This window comes from Tupaia chinensis, unplaced genomic scaffold, assembly GCF_000334495.1.
Source record: "Tupaia chinensis unplaced genomic scaffold, TupChi_1.0 Scaffold000065_1, whole genome shotgun sequence".
Lineage (NCBI taxonomy): Eukaryota > Metazoa > Chordata > Mammalia > Scandentia > Tupaiidae > Tupaia > Tupaia belangeri.
Window position 1 is genome coordinate 4,940,966 of NW_006159523.1, and position 7,877 is coordinate 4,948,842.

The 7,877-nt window shown below is 52.7% G+C and overlaps 1 protein-coding gene across 4 annotated transcripts in view; it reads right to left on the reverse strand.

Moving 5' to 3' along the window:
• Positions 1-965: 965 nt before the first annotated feature.
• The window catches only part of ZCCHC2 (zinc finger CCHC-type containing 2), a gene marked incomplete at its 5' end in the record, with an annotated part of 70,585 nt that continues 63,673 nt past the window's right edge, over positions 966-7,877 (reverse strand). The window contains 4 exon segments of one of the 4 annotated variants that reach the window (XR_003546974.1): positions 966-1,124; positions 1,725-1,844; positions 6,043-6,311; positions 6,398-7,140. 4 annotated transcript variants of the gene reach the window in all.

The following is a 7,877-nucleotide window of genomic DNA, read 5'->3' on the forward strand; positions in this document are numbered from 1 at the left end:
AAATAGGAAGGTGGGTTTTGAATAAGACTTTTTTTAAAATTTTTATTTATTTTTATTTTTTTTAAGGCTTTTGCTATAGGGTGCACATATGCACTCTCCAGAGAAAGACAGAAGGAAATGAGAAATCGTCCCCAGGAGGATGGCCACACTATAGTCCCTTCTCTTCCAGCCTCCTTTTGGGATTTTGGGCACTAGTGCACATATGCCTGGCATGATTTTGAAACCACCAGGCCCAGGACTCAAACTGGGTCGGCCATGTAGAAGTCCAGCACATTAATCACCATGCCACCTGCTGGCCCCAATGATGACATTTTTTTAAAGAGAGATTTTTGTTATCAGGCTTGTGAGCTCACTGGAGAGACAGAGTAAAAAGTGAGGAGGGGGTGAGGGGGTGGGGAGAGGGGTGGCGCTGGGGAATGGCCATGCTACAATCCCTTCTCCATTTTCCTCTCAGGATTTTGGGCGCACACACACCCACGGTGTTTTTCAAGCCACCAGTTCGGGGTTCAGACTGTGGTCAGCCGTGTGGGAGTCCAGCACCTTTACCACCATGCCACATGTTTAAAGGAAATACCACAGTGTAGGCTAGCCCCCTTTTAAGGTATTATCTTACTGACCCTCAAATCAGTGAGCTAGCCACTGCATTACCCTTGCTTATCAGCTGAGGCTGAGGCAGGGGAGGTTGTCCTGTGGCCTCAGCTTGTCCTATGTGGCAGCCTTGGGATTCGAACTCAGTCTATGCTGATAACCTTTGTATCATACTGCTTAAAAAAAATAAATAAAAAGTAGTAACTAAACAGGGTGGAATTGTGACCTCAGCAGTTAGTGGATCTTCGTGAAGTACTCGCAAGTTGCTTGTCTAGAGGCTCAACATTCTCTGTGGAGGGGTTATAGGCTCCGCTGTTTCACAGCCTGCCTCCCTCCCCTCAGCCCTGCACTAGTGAAAGGAAACGTCAGCCACTCACCTTTCCGCCTTCTGGAATTCCACTGGTGAGGCCCAAGTGGAGTTGTCCGGGACTCTTGGCACTCCCGCAACCGAGTACTGCTGGCTGCCTGCCTGATGTGCCCACACTACCCGTGAGAGAACGACTCTTCTGGTGGGCCCAAGGAATGCTCTTCTGTCCCTGCTTGATTGACACGAGTTACAGACACTTCTAGTGACCAAGGACAGGGTATAGGTCTCCTGGGAAGCCCTTCCCCCACCCACTCGGAGACAGTGCCCAGGAACTGGGATGGAAACAAGAGCTTGGGGGCTGAAGTGAGGTAGCAGGTGCGTGGGACAAGGCCCTAAGTCCCCGTGGGGAACTGGAATGCACGGTGTCACTTCAGACCTGTGAGCAGGCACCTTTGACAAGGACCCTGCTCGTAGAAAAACAGACATAGCTTGTTGGGAATGATGGGAAGAAGGGGGAGCCCCAGAGGTGGTCGGATTAGCAAGGATAGTGAAAGCGACCCAAAACCTTTACAGGGAACCTGCAAACCTTTACCCCAAATCGACCTAACTCCTCTCTTACTCTGGCCCCTGACATCCTTAGGCACGAAAAGGACCCCTACACCATAGAGACTGGTACGTGGTTTCCACCTCAGTCGGTCCTCGAGAATGCCAAGCAGTGGACTCAGTGCCCCTCAGCATCCCATTCCACACAGCAGTCCCAGACTGTGGCCACTCTCCTCGACCCCCTCCCCTTCACCCCTCCCCCTCAAAAATGAGGTCATCAGGTCACTCCATTTCCAGTGTTCGTCTCAGCTCCATCGTCACCGCAGGTATCTTCTGGTCTGCTTTCCTCCCCTCCAGGAATGGTCTTCTTCAAAATCACCAGGGACTTCTCCAGGGCATTCTCTCTCTGTTTGTTTGCCATCGGGTGCGTGGTTTTGCCAGAGAGAGAGAGACAAAGAGAAAGTGAGAGATTAAGCCCCTGGGGGTATGACCATCCATAATCCCTTCTCCTCCAGTCTTCTCTCAGAATTTTGGCACACATGCACACGCACCCAGAATGTTTTATAAGCCACCAGGTCTGGCTCTTGGACAGTAGTCAGTCATGCGGGATCCAGCACCTTCACCACCATGCCACCTGCTGCCACCAATGAGTCTTTATGTCTACTGCAAGTGACAGTAACAGCCCTTCTGCCTTTGAAACCTTTTCTCATGTCTTGCCTTTAGGGGACGTTCCCTTGATCTTCTACCATCTCTGAATTCTCCTCAACCTTGCCATGGTCTTTTTTTTTTTTTGCAAACTTCTGTAGGGTAGGTTGGGGGAGGCAAAGTTACAGGGTCTGGGATTTCCTTAATTCCTTCAGGTGACTTTGTTGCATTGTCCCAAGGACCACTCTGAGCCACAGTGGTTGACCAGATGTCACGCAAGCACAAATTCAGTGTGTGCAAAAGAACTCATGAGTCCTCCCTTCACCTCCTTCTTCAGGCTCCCTCCCATGGGTAGGAGGATCTAAGCCACTCCCTGCTCTGCCATCTCCATGCCCCGGACCCGCGCTGGCACTGCCTGGCTCGCTCCTCTGAGCTCTTACTGGTGCTACTGAACCTTCTCCTCTCTTGCCGCCCAATACCCCGTCCAGCGTCTACTTCTCTAATACAGCTTCGATTAAGCAATTGTTTTTCATCTTTCACCTCTTCACTAAGGAAATCTCATTTCTTCCTTCTCCACCCAACTCAAACGTGCCCTCCGAATCACGGCTGAATGTACCCCACTCTCTGTGATCCGTGGCATTACCATGTTGTCAGCACGGCCCTCGCCAGCGCCTGTGAGCTGACTGTGCGAGTCCTAGTGGCTAAGAAAGCGCAGCTCACGAAGGGTGACTGCCTCGGAAGACAATGCAGGTGCGTGTGGGTGCGAGAGAAGAAAATGGAGAAGATGGCAGCTTGCCAACCCTCTGGGGGATGATTTCTCATTGTCGCCCTCTCCTGCCAGTGCTCATCCCCGACAGCATTAAATAAATAGAGCAGAGAGGATGCAAAGTGCATCCTGACGGAGGTAAGCGTGATCCATGTCCGGGGCCAGCAAGCTTTGCCCGTGGAGGACAGGGAGGACGGCTTTGAGGGCCAGCAGGTTTAGGCGCAATTACTCAACGCTGTGGAGTAGCTGCATTCCCATAAACTTTATTTTACACACTGAAATCTAAACTTCATATTCCAGATACTTTTCATGTGTCACTAAAATAGCCCTTCTGTTTCTTTTCGCCCACGCAGAGGTGCGGAAGCCACTGTTCGCCGGGGCTGTGGTTTGCCGACCCCTGGGGACAGCTGCGCACAACACTATGGCTCACCTCATAACCTCAGCACTAGGCTCTAGGAGCCTGGTGTTCTGACTGAAAGGCCCCTGAAAAAGAAAACGCACCACTAACGACCACGCCACCTGCCGGGCCTCCACAGATATCTGAGAAGAGCCCAGGAGGAGGGGGAGGAGGGCAGGGCGCGCCTCTGGGCCCAGGCGGAGCCGCCAGCTCTGCGCTCGTGCTGCCACCTAGTGCCCGGCCGGCCCAACGCCAGGCCTTTCCTCTCCCTTCCCGGACACCAGGGCTCTGCCCACGGGCTCCTGCGGTGACAGCCCAAGTGGACTAAGTTCCTCACCACACCCGGAAGCCAGAGGAATAGAAACCTAACAAATAATGTAAAGTGAGAACACAACCTCGAGTCCCAGGCTTTGGGAGCTGAGGTGCCTCTGAGTCACCTAGCTGAGTCTCCACCACCGCTGACCGCCCCCCACCAGTTCTCAGGCAAGGACACTGCAGACAGGGCCAGCTGTTCCGGGTGGCCTGGTCTGCGGCACAGACTGGCAGGGAACACCGCCTGCCCCACCCCATGTTTGGCTGTGTCCTGCACACACATGCCCAAGGAGGGCAGAGCATTGCCTCTGAGGCCACACTGCCTGTCACCTAGCTGCTGTGTCCATGGGCACTTACCTAGCCTTTGTACCTCGACTTCCCTAACTGTAAAATGGGGAGCACCTACTTGAAGAAACAAGCTACTCGAGTCTGCCTGTGCGTGGCCTCCGAGTGCAGCTGGTCACGGACGACTGCTGTGGTCGGAGGCCGAGTGTGTCACGTGTTTTGTGAGCGTCCTCCTTATGTCATCACCCCCGTCCTAAGTCAACCTGAGAAAGGCTGCAGGAAGCATGGGTGGGTGCTAGGAACTAGACTGGCATGGGACCACCTCCTGCTGAGTTAGTGACATCCAAGGTACAATTTACTACGTAACAAACACGCCCCAACTCCAATCTGGCAGCAGGGAGCATAGGAAACTGGATAACCTGGTGTCATTCTTAGCACTTCACAGGCCTTTTGTGGAGGGAGGTGATTGCTACTGTTCGAAGGTGATTTTTGTCATTGTTCTTTTGCCTTCGGAGCGTTCTGGGGGTGGTGACTGTAGATGGTGACTGGAGCAAACTAAACGTGAATGTCAGCTCTGAAAACACAGTACAGGCAGTTACTCGTCCTCCCTGCTTGCCCCACTTCATTTCTTAGCTTCTGACGTCTTAAAACTAATAGCATTTTGACTTTATGATCAATTTAACAGGACAGTAAAAGCCTTTGCAAAGCAAAACTCAGCGTTCTAATGGAGGGCATCTGTCCATGGTTAAAACCTTCAACAGCTGCAAGCATCGTGCTCCTTGAATTTATCTGAGAAAGGCAAATGCTTAAAGCTTAATTCTAAAAGTCCTGAAGTTTCCCCCTTCTGGAAACGTTCCCAATCCTGTCTTCAAATCCTTCAACAGATGCACAGAAAAGTGAGTCTAAGGCCTGGGACCTGGCTGGGCTGTATTCCACGTAAGCCCTGGCCCTGGCCCAGGCCTCCCTTAGGAATCCAGAGGCTTCTGGATTGTTACATCTGTGGTTCTTGAACAGTTTTAGAAAGTTGGAGCCAAGGGGCCAGCAGGTGGCATGGAGGTTAAGATGGCTAGACCCCATACGGCTGACTGTGTGGTTCAAGTCTTGGACCCAGCAGACTGAAGGCATGCTAGGCATATGTACGTGTGTGCCCAAGTTCTAAGAGGTGAAAGAGCTGCAGCATGGCCATCCCCGCAGGGAGCGATTTCTCACTTTCTCTCTCTCTGGTGAGTGCGCACATCCTGTAACTAAAAAACTAAAAAAAAAAAGTTGGGGCCAACCACGGTTTATTTCCTAGACATGGCAGCTTCAAAAATCACATAGAGGGGACCAGCAGTTAGCGTAATGGCTATGTTGCTGGACTCCCATGTAGTCGACCGTGGTTCAAGTCCCGGACCCGGTGGCTTAAACTCACGCCGGGCGCGTGTGCATGCGTGCCCAGGATCCCAAGAGGAGAATGGAGGAGAAGGGATTGTGGTGTGGCCTCTGCCTCGGGGGGGTGATTTCTCGCCTCCTGTCTTTCTCTTTCTGGTGAGTGCACGTGCCCTATAGCAAAAAAACTCAAAAAAAAAAAATCACATAGGGTATGTGTGTGTGTGTGTGTGTACGTCAAGGCCCTGAGAGAAAAATGGGAAGTGACTGGTGTGGGGGGGTGATTTCTCACTTTCTCTGGCGAGCGCATGCACCCTATGGCAAAAATCTAAAAAGAAAAGTCACTGAACAGGGCCAGCAGGTGGCGTGGAAGTTAAGATGCTGGATCCCATATGGCCAACTGTGCAGTTCAAGTCCCAGACCCAGCTGTTAGGAAAGCATGCAGGCATGTGTGCATGCCAGCCCGATATCCCGAGACTGCATAAGAAGGGACTGTGGCATGCCATGCCCCTGGAGGGTGATTTCTTACTTCCCCTCTTTATCTGTCCCTCTCTGGTGCGTGCACATGCCCTATGGCAAAAAACCAGAACAGTGGCACTGTGCTTGGTTCGGCGTACAGCACCTAGAAGGCGGGACAGGGGGCGCAGGAAGTGAGGGTTCATCTGAAGTCGGCCATCTGCAGAGCTTCACCTCTCTGAGCCTCCGTTCCTAACCTGTACGGCAGGGAGGACGCCCCCTCCCCTTCACGGTGCGATGACCACACACACATAGGACAAGTGCCACAGGAACTGCGATGTGCCACCCGTGCCTTTCGGATGTTTATACACAAACCTAGATTGCGATGGATGGGAGAGACGGCTTCTCAGATTGCTTTGATGGCCAGCTGCCCGCATTCTTTATGGTTTTGACCACAGGCGAACAATCCCAAGTGTTTTCTCTGACGTTTAATTTTCTCTAAATTAGGTCAGTAGGAAAGAGCATCTGCTTGCGTGCACTGTCCTCAGCCCCCACTAGGTGGCACTGCTTCCCAATGAGCAATTTCTTCTGGTGTGAGGCTGGCTGAAACCTCCTTCTATGGATCAAGGCCGGTCAAATGGGAGCTGCAGGAGGAAAGAGAAAAACTGTAAAGAACCATCCAATTCCCACCTCAACCCCAACTCTCACATTTCAACGAGCGAAACAGCACCTGGAAGCGGAGAGCGTCTGGTGGCCGGGGCCGGTGGTCCCTGAGGTGAAGTGTGAGCACGTGAGGGAAGGGCCTCCTGTGCCCACCTGTGTGATACGCCCACTCGCCCGTTAGGAAGAGGCGGCCCAGACGCTGTGCTCCAAGACTGGAGGGCATGGGCATATACATGGGAAGCTCAGCCAAGTGTACCCACGTTACAACCCAGAGGGCTCACGTTTTCGAGGCCAGCCCCTAAGAAAGTGAAGTTGTGAGATGGAGCGGTTATTTTTGCACGTACGGGCGCGACAGCCGTGACCTGTAAGCAGCACTTCGGCCTGCTGTGGCCTGCCCTCTGCACGCCCCCACTCCGGGTCTGCAGCACCGCAGCCGGTGTGCTCCCTCCGCCCTAGTCACACCGGACCCCAGAGCCCTGCAGGCCCACAGCGGCTGGGCCCGGCCGCCGCTAAGGAAGGGGGAGTGACACAGGGCTGGTGTCGAAGGGCAGAGCGGTCCATCTCCTCGATTCGTCCCCACACCGCAAGACTCATTTCTCTGAACAGGAACGAGCCCTTATGGGGAGTGGGGTGGGAGGACTCGGCGCTTGTCTGGAGATGAAGTTTCGGAAGGTTACGGGCTGGGACCACGGTCACGGCTTGCCTCCAGGTGGTGGTACTGTCTGAACCTGAGTGCTTTTGTAATCAGTACGCAGAACTGAAAAAACGTGTCTTCCAAGCTCAGTGGTGCTCTTAAGTACTAGATGCTCCCTGTTAAAAAAAGAAAAAATGAGAATTTATACTGTGCTTTAATCCCTTTGGAACCCTCTCAGAAAAATTTGAGTTTTAGCTTTTACAGGAAAACTGAATGTGGATTTGCCTTGTATCACTCTTACTTTGGTGCTAAATAACCAGAGCTGCGTGACTCCGTCTGCATACGTACAGCCCGGCCTACCGTTCTAATCTTTGAGCCAGAAAGATCTTTGGTCAGTGGATAGGGCAGAATTAGCTCCCTCTAACGAGGTTATGCTTGCTAGGTTCCTCATTATCCACAGAGCCAACACCTACCCTCCTAGACCCACATACCGTCCTCCACGTCACCCCTATGTCTAAAAATCCTCCTGCCGTCCATCTCAGGGCTGGCCCCGCAGCACAGAGGTTAAGCGTTGTGCACAGGAAGCCAGGCCCTTGTGGCTGACGAGTCCAGTCCTAGCCCTGGCTACATGCAAGCCACACCAGTGCATGTGTGCCCCGAATTCTGACGGAACGGATGGAGGAAGCAGGATCAGAGCATGACCAGGCCCCAGGGTGGTGGGTGGGGGGGATACTTTCACTTTCTCTGGCCAGTGCACGTGCCCTCTGGCGATTAAAGGAAAAAGTGAATTGGACGAGCATTTGAGTGACTTCATGGTGCTATTTCATGATGCTGGACCTCCTGTTATCTCATCCAGCCCTCGTAGCCATGGCTGTAACTTAAACGTTGAACAATCTCATGTAACGTCTAGGGA